At 33.5% G+C, this 14557-nt stretch overlaps 1 protein-coding gene across 6 annotated transcripts in view; it reads left to right on the top strand.

Annotated features, from left to right (window-relative positions):
• The window catches only part of NCOA3 (nuclear receptor coactivator 3), a 105735-nt gene that overhangs the window by 24962 nt on the left and 66216 nt on the right, over positions 1-14557 (top strand). The window contains exon 1 of one of the 6 annotated variants that reach the window (XM_032461319.1): positions 3940-3963. The exons of 4 other annotated variants lie outside the window; for them this stretch is intronic. The gene's annotated coding sequence lies outside the window, so the exon portion shown is untranslated. Of the gene's footprint in view, positions 1-3939; positions 3964-14557 lie in introns of those variants that run through there. One more of the 6 variants, XM_032461316.1, reaches the window with a different exon arrangement.

Consider the following 14557-nt stretch of genomic DNA (forward strand, 5'->3'; position numbering starts at 1 on the left):
CAAACTATTCTCCCACTCCTGTCTGTGGCATTTTTCTGGGGCATAGTGTATCTTTCATCTTTAAACTTTGTGGGACTAAGTTAGGGAAATCCCTGGTCTCTTTTGGTTTTGTTTTAGCTCCTGGTCTATTTAGACTGGAACTGGTTCTAGAAATCCGGTCAGGATGGAAGTTGGTTAAAGATAGCATGTTCTGTTAATATGAAGAGACTGTGAGCAGTAGTTAACCATTTATCATATGTACAGGGAAATTTCTTTATTTTCTTATTCTGCCAGCCTAATAAAAACAGTTCATATCTTTTACTGAATTTTCAATGGCAATTTGAGGAAAGGGGGTGGGATATATGTAGGTATTAATAAACATGTGATTGAAAATTGCTTTATTAAAAAGTATATGTGCATATTATATCTTGTCAATATTTCTGTGACTTTGTTTTCAGCAAATTGAGAAAGTTGCAATAGTCCAGAAAAGATTGTATCATGGCAGTTTGAGTAGTCTCCCCAAAAAGGCTACTCTACTCTATACATGACTATCAGGTACAAGATGTGGAATATAGCAGTGAGGCCTTCAATTGGAGAATGTGATAAAGTCAGTGAATGTTTTAAAGGGTCTCAAAAAAAAATACCATTTAGTGAGCTTTTTCTTTTTTCATTTACTGAGGTTTTAAAAAAATTATTAGTTATTATTGAAAACATTTGTTAAGTATTACTTTTCTCTGTTTGGATTAGATGTAATGCATAAAAAACTTAAAAGGTGTTACATTAATACACGTTCTCTATAGGTGATAGAAAATTAAAATGTTAAAAAAAACACAGGAAAGATCATTTTGGTGCACACCTTTTCAGTCTTTATAAGTAAGTATACACAGTACATAAGAAATGGAAATGGGATCATATTATATGTTATAATATATTGTGTCCATTTTAAGAGGCTGTCTAGTGTTTTATTATGATGTGGACGTATCATAGTTTATTCAGTATTCTAATGTTGTCCATTTAGGTTATCTTTATTTCCTAGTATAAAATAACTTTGCAGTGAAACAAACCGACTCAGATACAACAAACTAGTAGTTACCAGAGGGAAGAGGGAGGGGCAACAGATGTAGGGGGTTAAAGGGTTATTATGGGATTATATGAAATCATGTGTGTGAAACATTTGAAAACTGTAAAGTATGATAGAATTCAAAGAATCTTTCATTTAATAAAAAATAACATTGCAGTAAAAGTTTCTCATTATTTGATGTCTTATTCAGTTGAAGTGAAACTGACTCAATGGATGTTTAAGTATCCTTGAGAAATTTATATTTCTTTGTCAAATAATTTTAAAATTGTACATGAAATTAAATACGGCAGCCTTAACAAAAAGAGGACAGAGTTCTAGGAGTCTTTTAGACTATTGATACTAGTTAAGATAAAGTTCTTTAGAAGTTTAATTTGCCATTTGCAGTTATGAGTTCTTACTACATTTTTTTTGGGTAAGTAAAATGTTGGAATGAATGAAGGTTGCTTTAGGTGAAAAACCAACATGCCTTCAGCCAACTACAGAGGTGTTTTTTTTTTAAGTACTTGAGACAGTGCTTGAATAGGTACTGATATTAAGAAGTGTAATAGAAGACTGCGGTAACTTCCCCACAATGCGTGCTCATTTTGGTAAGAATTAGTACTGTGTGTTCCTGCTTCCTATACATACATATCTTAAAGTTCTTCTGTGGCACCACAAAGAGCTTATCTGCTGTATAATATTTAAATGTTTAATTAAATCAAGTAAATTAACATTTATTAGTTAAATATTTACATATTTGTTTTAGTTTTAACAATAATAGAATTTTATTTTTGGAAAAAGTTTCAAAACTTTCCATCCAGTTTCTTTTACATGTTTATTTTAGGCATACTGTATCAATACAATTAAGGAAAATGATTTCTTTCCAGATTTTTATAAAATAATTTGTTTATTAAAATGATAGATGCACATTTAAAAAAGAAATTCAAGCAATACAGAAAGTTTTTCTAGAGGTACCTAATACTAATATTTTTGTTATGCACCTTTCTGCATTTCTCTATGTAGACTTTAACGTATGTTAGAAATAAGGGTTTTTTGCATGCTGTTCTGTAATCTTTCATTATTGCATCTTAGGTGATGAACATCTTTTGAGGTTAATAACTTGAAATCAATATTTTTATGATTTGTACTATGCATTCAACATCTTTCCCTCTCCCCTTATTTCTATGCGTGCACTGTCCTTTAAATAGTCTGTCCTTCACCAATAAAATGTTAGGTTGTTTCCAATTAGAAGTCTATGCTTTAAATGCTTTACTAACTTCTTAACTAAATAAGACTAAGACTTGCATAGTTGACTTTATGTTTAAAAATTATCTCCTCTCCTCCAACCTGTTTTTTTTTTTAAATTGAAAAAATCTTAGGAGTTTATTTGAAGTTTAAAAAAAAAGGGAAAAGGGTCTTTATAAAAGCAAATACTGTTGAAGTGAAAAGTAAATCCTCCTTGGGTATGAATGATTTAAATATTTCTGCACTTTTAGTTAAGGTCTTAAACAGTAGTATATTTAATGCTAACTGATTATAGAACGTGTCCAGTAGATTATTTTTCAATTTCTATTTCCCTTAAAAGATTAAATATGTTTTTAGGATAGGATTGTTTATGTAAGTTTTAAGCCACTTAACCTGTGAGTTGATAAATGTGTTTTCATGTTAAAATAGAAGTAAGCAGGTAAGTGGTTGTCTGGTCATATATCATGGTATATATAGCCTTTTCTAAGTAGTTATTCTGCATGTTGTCTCTGAATTCTTTGGTGTTTTGTATAGATGAGACACATCTTTTCCCTTTTTAAAACTTAAATCAGCAAGGAGAATTTAAATTGATGGGACAGTTTTTCTTCACGTTGCAGTCATAGTTGGAAGCAAAGTATTGTGGTTTTTGGAATTTCATGTATTGCATTTTAATAAATCTGGCTGTTTATCTGTAAATACAAAATACAGTTTTCTGTTTTTAAAATTTGGCTGTAAGATTGCTTTGATATGAATTAACAAAGTACTAGTGTATAAGATATTTAGTTCTCCCCCTCCCTTTTACTTATTTAGAAAAGATGTAATAGGAAGAAGGTTTTGAGTGGATATTTGGTCACAGATTTATACTGTATTTTTTTTTTTTTTTTTTTTTTTTTTGTAGGGGAGGTAGTTAGGCTTATTTATTTAATGGAGGTACTGGGGACTGAACCCAGGACCTCATGCATGCTAGACATGCGCTCTACCACTGAACTATACCCTCTCCCCCAGATGTATACTGTATTGATGTTGTCTTAGCTAGATATAACTGTGAGGTAGAAGTTTGTATGGTCTGGAATAATGATACTTGGAATCAATAAAAGTCAGAGTCTTACACTCACTTTGATATGTTATTGTGGAGTCTTAATTCTTTTGTCCAGTTGCTAGCCTTCTGTTGGGAGGGTATACTTTATTTTTTTTTCCTCTTTTAAATTTTTTTTTCCTATTTTTGGGAGAGTATACTTTAAAAAATGAATAAAATAGGTAACTTACACATGTATGTAATTCACAATATATTTATATTGATATGCACAAATATATAACACATAAGATTGTTTACAAGTTTTAGGCCACTTAAATTTTTCCTGTGAGCTGATAAATGTTTTTTCACGTTAAATTGGCAGTAAGTAGTGATTTTTTGGTATGTCTCTTACAAATATACACTAATACAAATTAATAACTTTCTGGAGGAAGTATTTGTTTCCCTTTTTGTGGTCTTAGCTTTGGAATTAATGAGAATTTGTAAAGGAAAAGACAGTGTTCATTAATGCTCAGAGCATCAAGGTGCTTCTCTTCATGTTGATTTCCTGACCTCTGTTTGGCAGTAGGAGCTGTTGAAGTTCACTTGCTCATGGTGTCTTGATGTGGGTTTGGATCTCACTTGGGATCCCTGAAGACTTCCCAAGGTCTGTATGAGCACAAATAATTTTAATAAACTTTTCATTATGAAATTTCAAACATAAAAAACTAAGAATATTGTATATAATGAATTCTCATGTAACTGTCTCCCAGCTTTTCAAACAGTTAACTCATGGCCAATATTATTTTTATTTATACTCATTTTTTCCCCTGTATTATCTTGAAGCTTGAAGCAAGTCCTAGATAATATCCTATTCTGTCTGTAAGTTTTCGTAAATATTTTTAAGCAATAAAAACTAGTTTAAAAAAAGTCACCTTAAAAAATCGCTTGATATCAAATATCCAGGTGTGTTCAGGTATTCAGTTGCTTGAAAGGTAACTATATTTTATAGTTGATTTTAATTAGATTCACATACTCCAATTTGTTATATCTGTTACGTCTTATTTTTAAAAAAATTATTTATTTTTTGGACAGGGAAATAACTAGGTTTATTTATTTGATGGTAGTACTGAGGATTGAACCCAGGACCTTGTGCATGTTAAACAGGCACTCTTACCACTGAGCTATACGCTCCTCACTATGTCTCTTTTAATTTAGGTTCCTACTGCTTCCATCTTTTTTTTTCTTGCTTTTTTTTTTTTTTTGAAAAAAATGAGATTGTGTCTTTCAAAATTTTTCATTTTGTATCTGAGTAGTGTCATTTAGCACATTCTTCTGTCCTCTGTGTTTTCTATAAATCCGTGGTTAGATCTAGAGACAGTAACACAGATCATTTAAAGACAGTTTCCAGATTCATAAACTTTTGTCTTAAATCCTTAAGTCAGTCTGCTTGAGAAAGCCCTGCAGTCTTTCTCCAGGTGTCTTCTTTCACGATTGTTCTAATTGCCAGAAGAAAGAAATAACTCTTTTTACTTTGTTGCATTGACAGTGGGTGTTAGAAAAAGCTCTGGGTTTGAAACATGTGGGCAATTACAAATATTGATGTCAGGGTTTAGTAAGTGAAGGACTCTAATGGCTCAATAACAAGTGGTCTGTCAGGTGCTTCTGAGTCTGTTTTCATAAAAATCAAAATGGAAGGGAGTGTTAATCAAATTGGTCACTGGAAGATAATGAAAAAATAATTTTTGATAGTTCACTGAGATTTTTGTCATGTAACTAAGATTACGTTGTAAGACTTGAGTGACATTGCTTTCACATAACTCCTTCCACTTAATTACCTATTTATGTCAGCAAGTTTTATAATTTGACAAAGGAAAAAAGTATAAATTTTGATGAATACTGTTGCAGTTTATGAATATTATTTGCTGTGATACATGAATGCCCTGGGATGGGGGGATGGAGAAAAACCCTTGCCTGTGTATTTAACAGATTCACTTACAATGAAGAATGTACTTTTTACATATATTATATCAAAATTTGTAATATATTTTAAACAATCACATCCTAATACTGATTGTAGTAATTAGAATAAAATGTGTTTTCAATACCCAGAGCCTATGATCAGATGGAATTTAATTATTTCGATTTATATATCCTTTTGTTGCAGAGATGGAATGATCAATAAGATACTTTCAGGCATAAAATGATACTCCATTATGATTGAATACTGTTAGAGAAGAGGAATGGATATTTGTATTCCAGGAGAAAGGGACAGTTATAAAATTTCTGGCTGTTAGTGAGGGATGACGATAATCCAAGTTCTTTTGAATACTTAAGAGTGATGTAACAGTTTTAAAATGCTTGGAAATGCTTAAAATATCTTAGAAATTACTGCTTTGTAACTAAAGTTGATGAAGAATTTAAATGTCAACTTACAAATATTCTGGGTTGCATAGTTTTGAAAGATTCTTTTGGTAGGTATGTGAGGAAAAAGTTTGAAGTCGTTTGGTACTCACTCATGTCAGGCTTTGTGTCGATTTTTTTGGTGAAAAAATGACTGAAGTGTTAGCCTGGCTTTCCAGGAGTAGATTCTCTAGAAAAACTATGTCTATGTCTGAAGCAAAGACATGTAACTTTATATCAAAAGTCTAAATGTGGAGAAGCTTATGTCCTCTCCCCACCCCACCTTCTTGGCACACTATTGGCTAGCTCTTTAATGTGTACATACAGAATTACAAATTCATATTTTATATTTGGAATTTTAAGTCAACCCTCCCATTCCTCACATTTTCTTTGTCAAAATGCAGTTTGGAAAATAAATGTTCTTACTAAAATGAAAAAAAAAATGACAGTGATTAAAAGAAGATTAGTGGTGATTCTGTTAAATTTTTAAATGTGCATTTTTAAAAATAAAAATCATTTGTTTGTATCTTAGCAATTTATTTTGACCATATCGGAAACAAAATAAGGAAAAGAAGAATTTTTACATGGCTTAATATTTCACTGTTAAGATAATGTGTAGGGCCCCTCCATGAAGAATAAATAAGAAGGCTAAAATAGAAAGGTTAATGTAAATATTTTTTAAAATTAATTTTTAAGGGAGGGGGTGCTTGAAGGTAGCTCTGTTTCCGTAGATTTTTAAATCGTCATGCACCAGGTTGGTCCTTTTGCTGAGGATGAGGCATTTTTGTGGTAGTGTTGCCATGGTGACTGCCTTCCAAGTGCTGCCTCAAGGTCACTCATCACTCATAGCCCTGAATACTTGGATTTTGTTAAAGAAAAATATCAACACTCAGTGGGTAAATTGAAGTTAACTATCACATTGCATTATTCAATCAAATCTAGCAAAATTACATTTATAAACCATGTTTTCTGTCGGCAGTGATGATAAACTGCATTTTCTTTGAATATTGGATATTAATCTGCCAGATTAGAAGGCCAATGATGTATCTATAAATTATCCATAGCCTTATATTGTAATAATTTAATTTCATTTGTGACCATTTAAAAAAAATGAAGCTGCTTTATTTTATTGCTTTTACGTTTAGTATGTCTAAACTTAGCTGCCTCTAAGTATTTGTATTTTTGATTTGAGACAAGGGCAAAGATTCCTTAATATTCTTTTTCTTTTTGGTAAACTTAACTTGAAGTTGCCAGTTGCTTTGTTCATATTAGGATCATCTTTTTATTTTCTCCAAACTAGATTTCAGAGATCTATTGTCTACTTGGTTTCTACTTCATGTATTCTTTGTCTTATACTGCTGTTAGTTTTCCTTGTCCTTCCTGGATTTTTATCTTTTAGTTAAAAATAGATGTTAAATGATCAGAGATTTTCATGTCTTGTTATCAAACTGGTTTTCAATGAAGGAAGATAGGAAAAGAAATGCCTCCTTGCGTTATTGTTTATTTACTTATGAATCTTATTCTAAGGAGAGAAGAATCGGAGCTATGTGCCTCCATTAGGTTGGAAGGTGACTTTGAAATCAGAGATGAGAAACATTTGTAAAAAGGAAAAGTGCCATCGAAACAAACAAAATGCTGTTCAAACACATATGACTAGAAAATTTAGTCTTTAAGCTAATTAGAATCCAACTAGTAGCTCTACCTCCAGGGGAACTGGGTGAATTGGTTTTCATAGAGCATTTTCATCTCTGCTTTTGCAGAGCAGACACCTTTGCAGTGTCTGATCAGGATATTTTACATGCTTGAAATTGTAATGAATGCAGAGCTCTATAGATAGTATTGCAAATGTGCCAGGTAGTATGTGCCAGCTAACGTTTGTTTCATTTATGCATATTTATGAAACCAAGTATGTTATCTGATGCTATTTTTGCTAATTTATTTGAAAAAGGAATTGATTTAAAACTCTGTAAGCTATGATGTGAGGCAATATGATCTAGAAAAAAGAATATTAGACTAGGAGGTCAGGGCCCTGCACTGATCCTCCATCTGTCTTACTGTGTGAGCTTGGTCAAGTCACTTTTTATGCTTTATTTTTTCTCATCTCTAAAGCAAAGTAGTTCCATTTCCATTGTGACCTTCCATGATTCCAGTCTCAGTATTGTTCTGTGTATTAAATTTGGATTATATCAGAAATGGAGAAAGATTGCAGTTCAGACTAATCTAAAATGTTGACTCTTTGCAACTGATTTGTCTAATTTCCAACTAATTTTGGATGTAGATTTATTTTATGTTTTCTTAGGTAATAAATATTAAAGTAACTTAGCGTTCTAGGTGCATATTTAGATTATTTTGAAAGGAGGGGAGGAAGAAGTTTGAGAGTGTGGCTGGTTATGTGACAGCAGTTTTTCTTTTTTTAAAATTTATTTTAAAGGAGACGCTGGTCTGTGAACCCAGTACGTCGTGCACAGTAAGCATGCATTCTGTCACTGAGCTGTACCCTCCCCCTTTAAAATTTTTATTTGTTAATTTTTTAAAATGGAAAATAGCATTTTAAAAAACGTTTTGTGACTAACACCACAAAGTTAGAATTAACTTTAGAAATAGAAATTGAAAAATATCAAATAGAAATTTTGAACGTCTTGAGTGGGCTCATTATAGGTTTAGAATTTTTCAATAAAGAAGGAGGGTTAGTGTACAATATATTTTTCTTTGTATTATTTAATTATTTTATTTTGGCAGAGGGGGAGGTAAATTAGGTTTTATTTTTGGAGGAGGTACTGGGGTTTGAACCCAGGACCTTGTGCATGCTAAGCATGCTCTTTACCACTTGAGCTATACCCTCCCCCCCAATATATTTTTCTTTGAAGTATTCCTTTATGAAATATCTCATTCCATACACAGGAAAGCATTAGACTCAAAACATGGTGCATGTCCACATTTCTTTTTTTATAGGGGAAAAATTAATGAGTTAAAATTTGTAATATATAAGCAGAAAGTGAAAGCTATTGTGATGTGGTATTGCATCTTACATACCCATTTCCATGCATATATAAACATACATAGTTTTTACTTTGTTAGATCATATTACACTTATTCTTTTACTGCCATCTTTTTGTCAGAACAGAGAAATCTACTTCATTTAAAAAATAATGACAAAGAGGGATCTAGTATAGTCTAAGATTAAACAGACCTCTATTGATTGGCTGGTAAAACAGTACCACAAAGAACATTCTTTTTCATCCTTTTTACCCACTTCTGCAGATATTTCTGTTGAATGCTAAGTCCAATTTCTGGGTCATGGAGATATCCCTAATGTTTGGATAGATGTTTCAAAGTTGCCTTCCAGAAAAATTTAAAAGTTTACAGTTCTCTTAAGAGGGACGCCTCCTTTTCATGTACATTTTCTTTGGATGGTGATCTTATCATAGCTACCATTTATTGAGTATCTACCTTGTGTTGGGAATTGTGTCAGGTGCTTAATTTAGCTCTCGCTAATCCTGGTAATCCTGTAAGATATTATTTTCATCCCCCTTTATGGCTGAGGAATTTGAGGGGTCAGAGAGGTGAAACAACTTCCTTAAGGCCACATAACTAGTAAATGGCAACACTGGGGTTTTAATCTGTTTCTCTGAATCCAAAGTCTGTGTTTCTTCTATCAAAAAAACAGTATTTCTAAAGTTGCTCATCTTGAGAGGACTGTCTTTAATAGGTGCACATAAGAATTCAGAATATGCATATTTTCCTTCAAAACAAGCGATAATAGTCACATATTACATATTAATAGTGTTTTAGATCAGCCATAGCCCAAATAGTATAGATAATGTACTTCATTTAAAACAAAAGCATATACGATATATAATTCCTTACCCTGGCTTTAGGTATTTGATTTTTTGACTTTGGAAATGTGTCTAACTGGTATTGAGATTAGCTTGAGGAACCAATAACTATGACTAGAAATACCCTGCCAGTCTTCAAACCCAGTGTAGTTTTAGGAAGAGTAGGCTGCGTTAGTTTGGTAGGGCTGCCATAACAAAGCACTACAAACCAGGTGGCTTAAACAGCAGTTCATTTTGTCATAGTCCTGGAGGCTGGAAGTTCAAGGTCAAGGTTTCTGCAGGGTTGATTTCTTCTGGGACCTCTTGACTGGTAGATGGCCGTCTTCTCCCACTGGCTTCATGTGGTCTTCCCTCTGTGCATAAGTGTGTCCAGGTTCTCGCCTTTCATAAAGGACACTAGTCATGCTGGATTAGGGCCCACTGTAATGATTTTAACTTAATTACCTGTTTGGAACTTTATCTCCAAATACAGTCACATTATGAGAGTAGGCGTTTACCCTATAAGGAATTTTTTTATGTTCACTTTAGTATGAAACCGTCAACTGAACAGAGGAGTGTGTCTGCATCCAAAGTTTGTAATCTTTACTGGCTTTTCATTTTCTGCTTACTTAAAATTTGTCATTTTATGACAGAGATCTCTTCCGTACTATACATGATTTCATCTCTGGGCAGGCTAGTTCCTCACATTCTGCAAAGCGTGGAGGAGCCAGAGGTTTTCTCCTCTGTGTTTGGCAGAATTCCAAACATCATTCCTGGAACCGAAAACTGAAGACATTTGGTATTTTAACAGCATGAAATTAAGTCATAAGTGTGTGTGCTTTAAATTGCAGAAAACTGTAGTAGCTGTGTTGGCATCTTTTAATTATATTTTAACCTCTTGAATCCAAGAGATTTATATCATTACCACAAATTATTTGATGGCAGAGTTATTCTTATTTTTCAGTAGTGCTTTATGTTATTTTCCTTTGTGCTTAATAACCAAAAAGATAATCTTAGAATATCTTCTTTAGAGAATTTCTCAATGTTACAAAATTTTGTGTAAAACCTTCTTATATATTGGTAAGCAACTTCAAGGTGTTTTGACCTCTGTAGGGAACGATTCTCTTCTCCAAGATCTCTGAGCATCCTGTACATACTCACTTGAATGTATCTTTCCTCTTAGCAAGCACATACAATTTTGTTGATACGTGTTAGGTGCTGTGCTTGAAATAATGCCGAGACTTGGACTCAGCCTTCAAGAGGGAGAAGAGCAAGAAGAGAGGCAGTTACTAGATGATAAGCCCAATAGAGATATTCAGAGTTGTTAGTTACCAAGCTTACTGGAGGGGAGGGTATAACCTAATTTGGGATTTGGAGGACCAGCTGAAAGAGACAAAATTGAAGCATCTGGGTAATCTTTCATGAGAGGTTATAAAGTACAAATTGCAAATGGGTGATGGGTCAATAGAATAGCATTCTAACGGGGAGCAGCTTGGCCAAAAAGACTTGGAGCAGTTGCATTGTTCTCTGGGAAGTGGTAAGTTTGTGTAGCTGGACCATTACATACAAGAAGAAGACTTTAGAATAAAGTTAGACTTTTGGAGTAATCCAGGGAAAACGTGCTACCTGAACTACTAAAGGGAGGTAGTAATGAGGTTTGAAAGAAATGGATGGATTTGAGACATACTAAAAAAAACTATACCATGGGATGAAGTAGGTACAGGACATGAGCTCTTAAGAGCATCTTATGTCTGAGCTCCTAGTTTGCTTACAGTAGGCATTTAGTAACCATTTATTGAATAATAAATGAATAAAGTATATAATGTTGGTGATGATCAGAGTTGATACATCTAACATATTCTTTTTTTCAGTTCTACATGTTTTTGGACATCTGAGTGTTGCTGTTAGGGAATGTACTAGTGGGATCTTCACATAAGTCTGTATAAAGATCTGTTAATAGACAACTTGTCGGAATATTTCCTTGTATTTCCCCCTAAGGTCGCTTAAATGGCAGACCTCCTGCAAGAATTCAGATCTTCTCAATTTAGGTGTTCTTTGTGGGGTCTCCTAAGATGCTTTTTTGTCGTGGTCACATTACGTATTTAATTGAATCATATTAAAATTTAATAGAAGCCCTTTTGAAGTCTTTATTTGGTATTATTTTGTTCTAAAGATGATACATTAAATCTTTTTTGGTGAAGGGAGGTAATTTGAATGACTTTTTTTCCCCCAGAGGTACTGGGGATTGAACCCAGGATCTTGTGCATGCTGAGCATGTACTCTACCACCGAGCTATACCCTCCCCTCCTAATAAATTAGATCTTAACTCTAACTTAACCTCATTGATATATTTCGAGAAATGAGATTGAATTGGCAAATTTGGTCTGACTTTCAAAAGTAATCATGGAACACATTAAGACTCTTAATGGGCAGGTAGGAAGGATGAAGTGTTCTTCAAGTTGGGATATGTGAGATCTAGAAGAGGACTTGCTTTAGTTCACTGCTGCTCAGAAGTGTCACTTGCTTTCCTTCAGTGTTTATATCATTTGGGTGATGTTAGAAGACCTCTCTATCCCAGGCCCACTGAATTGTAATCCTTCTGGGTGAGTCCCAGGAATTTGTTTAACAACTCCTCTTCCCACAGAAGATTCTGCTTCCTGAGAAGCACTGTCCTAGGCTAGACAATAGGTCCCACCTTCAGAGTTTACAGTTCTAGCATAGGGTTCAAAAATTTGCATTTCTGAGTTCACTGGTATTGGTGATGGTACTAGTCTAGGGACCACAATTGGATAACCACTGCTCTGTGACAAACGGAGTGATAAGGGACGTAGCAAGCATTGAGTGGGGAGATGGGTTTTCTGATTTTGGCAGGATCTTGTCACCAGCTAATGGTTTTCTAGACCCAAGATTCCTTATTCTGAAAAATAGGGGATGAAAGTATACATATGTATTATAACCCTTGATTACATATTGGAAAAGCTCAGTTTTAGGTAGTTGTTGGGTACCTGTTTTCTACTTGTGTGCCCCCTCCCCACAAATTGCAAGGTAGTTACTACTGGGTACTTTTATAATTGAAATTTGTACAGTCACATTGATTAATACAATTAAAATTTTGCAGGTGGTGGGGGTATAGTATAAAAAGCATGAACTTGGTATCCAGGCAATTCTGAGTTCTAATTAATTCCTGTTCCATCAGTTGTGAGGCCTTGAGCAAGTTATTCTACCCTACCTGAACTTTAGTTTTCTTATCCATGGACAGTGAAGTGCTATGCACCCTAGAATTCTTGTAAATGTTTGTTCTGTTCCTACTCTTTATGGTGGGATCTAGTTTAAAATAATTTAAACAATTTGTTTCTCTAGGTGCAAAATGATGAATGAAAATAGTTGAAGTGACAACAAGGAAAGGTCAGTTAATATGTGATGCTACCCAGATTTTCTTAATCTAGATTCCAATCTAAGGCATCTGGGGAAGCACTGAATAAATCCTTTTAGGGCAGCTAATGTAGCCCATATTTTTAATGAATGTAAACTATAAGATGATACTTAGCAGAATAGTTCTAGTTTAAAAAAAATTGGTTAAAGTTTTTGGTAAATGATGTGGTTACTAAAAAGATTTTAGGGAGATTACGTTAGTTATCACAAAAACTATTTTTAAGATAGGGATAAACAAATGTTAGGTGATTTGAAAGAATGCAAGTTCAATTTGGGCTATTCTGGTTTAGGGGATATGTCAGATGCTAAGTAATTGCACCTGTTCAGTGTCACTCGCCTTGAGGTCTTATTTTTGAGTATTAATTTTGCTTTTGCTTTTCATTGATATTTGAAGAGAAAGATTATAATCAGAAAGTTGTTTATGAGTGGTTTTTAATGACTTTTTTTCTATTTAAAGTGTTTGTATGGGCATATCATTTTATTGTGCATCACAGGTAATTGCATTTTTTTTTTTTTAAACAAATTGAAGGTTTGTGGCAACCTTGGATCAAGAAAGTCTGTTGGTTGTGTAAGCACATTTGACTGTCCTATATGATTGGATTACCCCATTCTGTTTCTTATTTTGTGGTTGGCTTTATTCCTTTGTTTATTCCTATGTAAGTTTAAAAAGCTAATCTGTTCTTAGAAACAATGATCAGTAGATATATGTAAACTAAAAAAATTTCTGCAGTATATTGCATATATGTATTTACATGCAATGTAATGTGTATGTGCAGTCACACTGTGATAATTCTACCTAATAAAACTTAAAAAGGAAAAAAAGTCTATTGGTGCCAAATTTTCCAAAAGCATTTGCTCACTTTGTGTCTCTGTCACATTTTGGTGATCTCAAAATATTTCAGACTTATTTATTATTTGTTCTGGTCTGTGATCTGTGATCAGTAATCTTTGATGTTACTATTAAAATTGTTTTGGGGTGCCACAAACCCCGCCCATACAAGATGATGAGCTTAAATGACTGAAACGACAACAAAGGATTTAAATTTAGCATATTTCATAAAACTGAGTTGATAAAGCAGCAGCAGGGTTTGAGAAGATTGACTCCAATTTTGAAAGAAGTTCTGCTTTGGGTAAAATGCCGTCAAACTACGTTGCATGCTACAGAGAAATCCTTCGTGAAAGGAAGAATTGATTGATGTGGCACATTTCATTGTTGTCTTATTTAAGAAATTGCCACAGCCACCCCAACCTTTAGCGACCATCCCCCTGATCAGTGAGCAGTCAACATTGAGACAAGACCTTCCACCAGCAAAAAATATTACGACTTGCTGAAAGCTCATATGATGGTCACCATTTTTTAGCAATAAAGTATTTTTAAAATTAAGGCATGTGCATTGGTTTTTTGGGTGTAATGCTGTTGCCCACTTAATAGAGACTATACAGTATTGTGTACTGTACTGTATATGGCATATAACGTAATTGTTATATGCACTGCGAAACCAAAAAATTTGTATGACTTCACTGTATAGTGGTGATCTGGAACTGAACCTGAAATATCTGAGATATGCCTGTATAGGACTTACGGAATTGAGTTTTTTCTGGGTTTTAATC

The sequence above is a fragment of the Camelus ferus genome, chromosome 19 (assembly GCF_009834535.1).
Source record: "Camelus ferus isolate YT-003-E chromosome 19, BCGSAC_Cfer_1.0, whole genome shotgun sequence".
In the NCBI taxonomy this organism is placed as follows: domain Eukaryota; kingdom Metazoa; phylum Chordata; class Mammalia; order Artiodactyla; family Camelidae; genus Camelus; species Camelus ferus.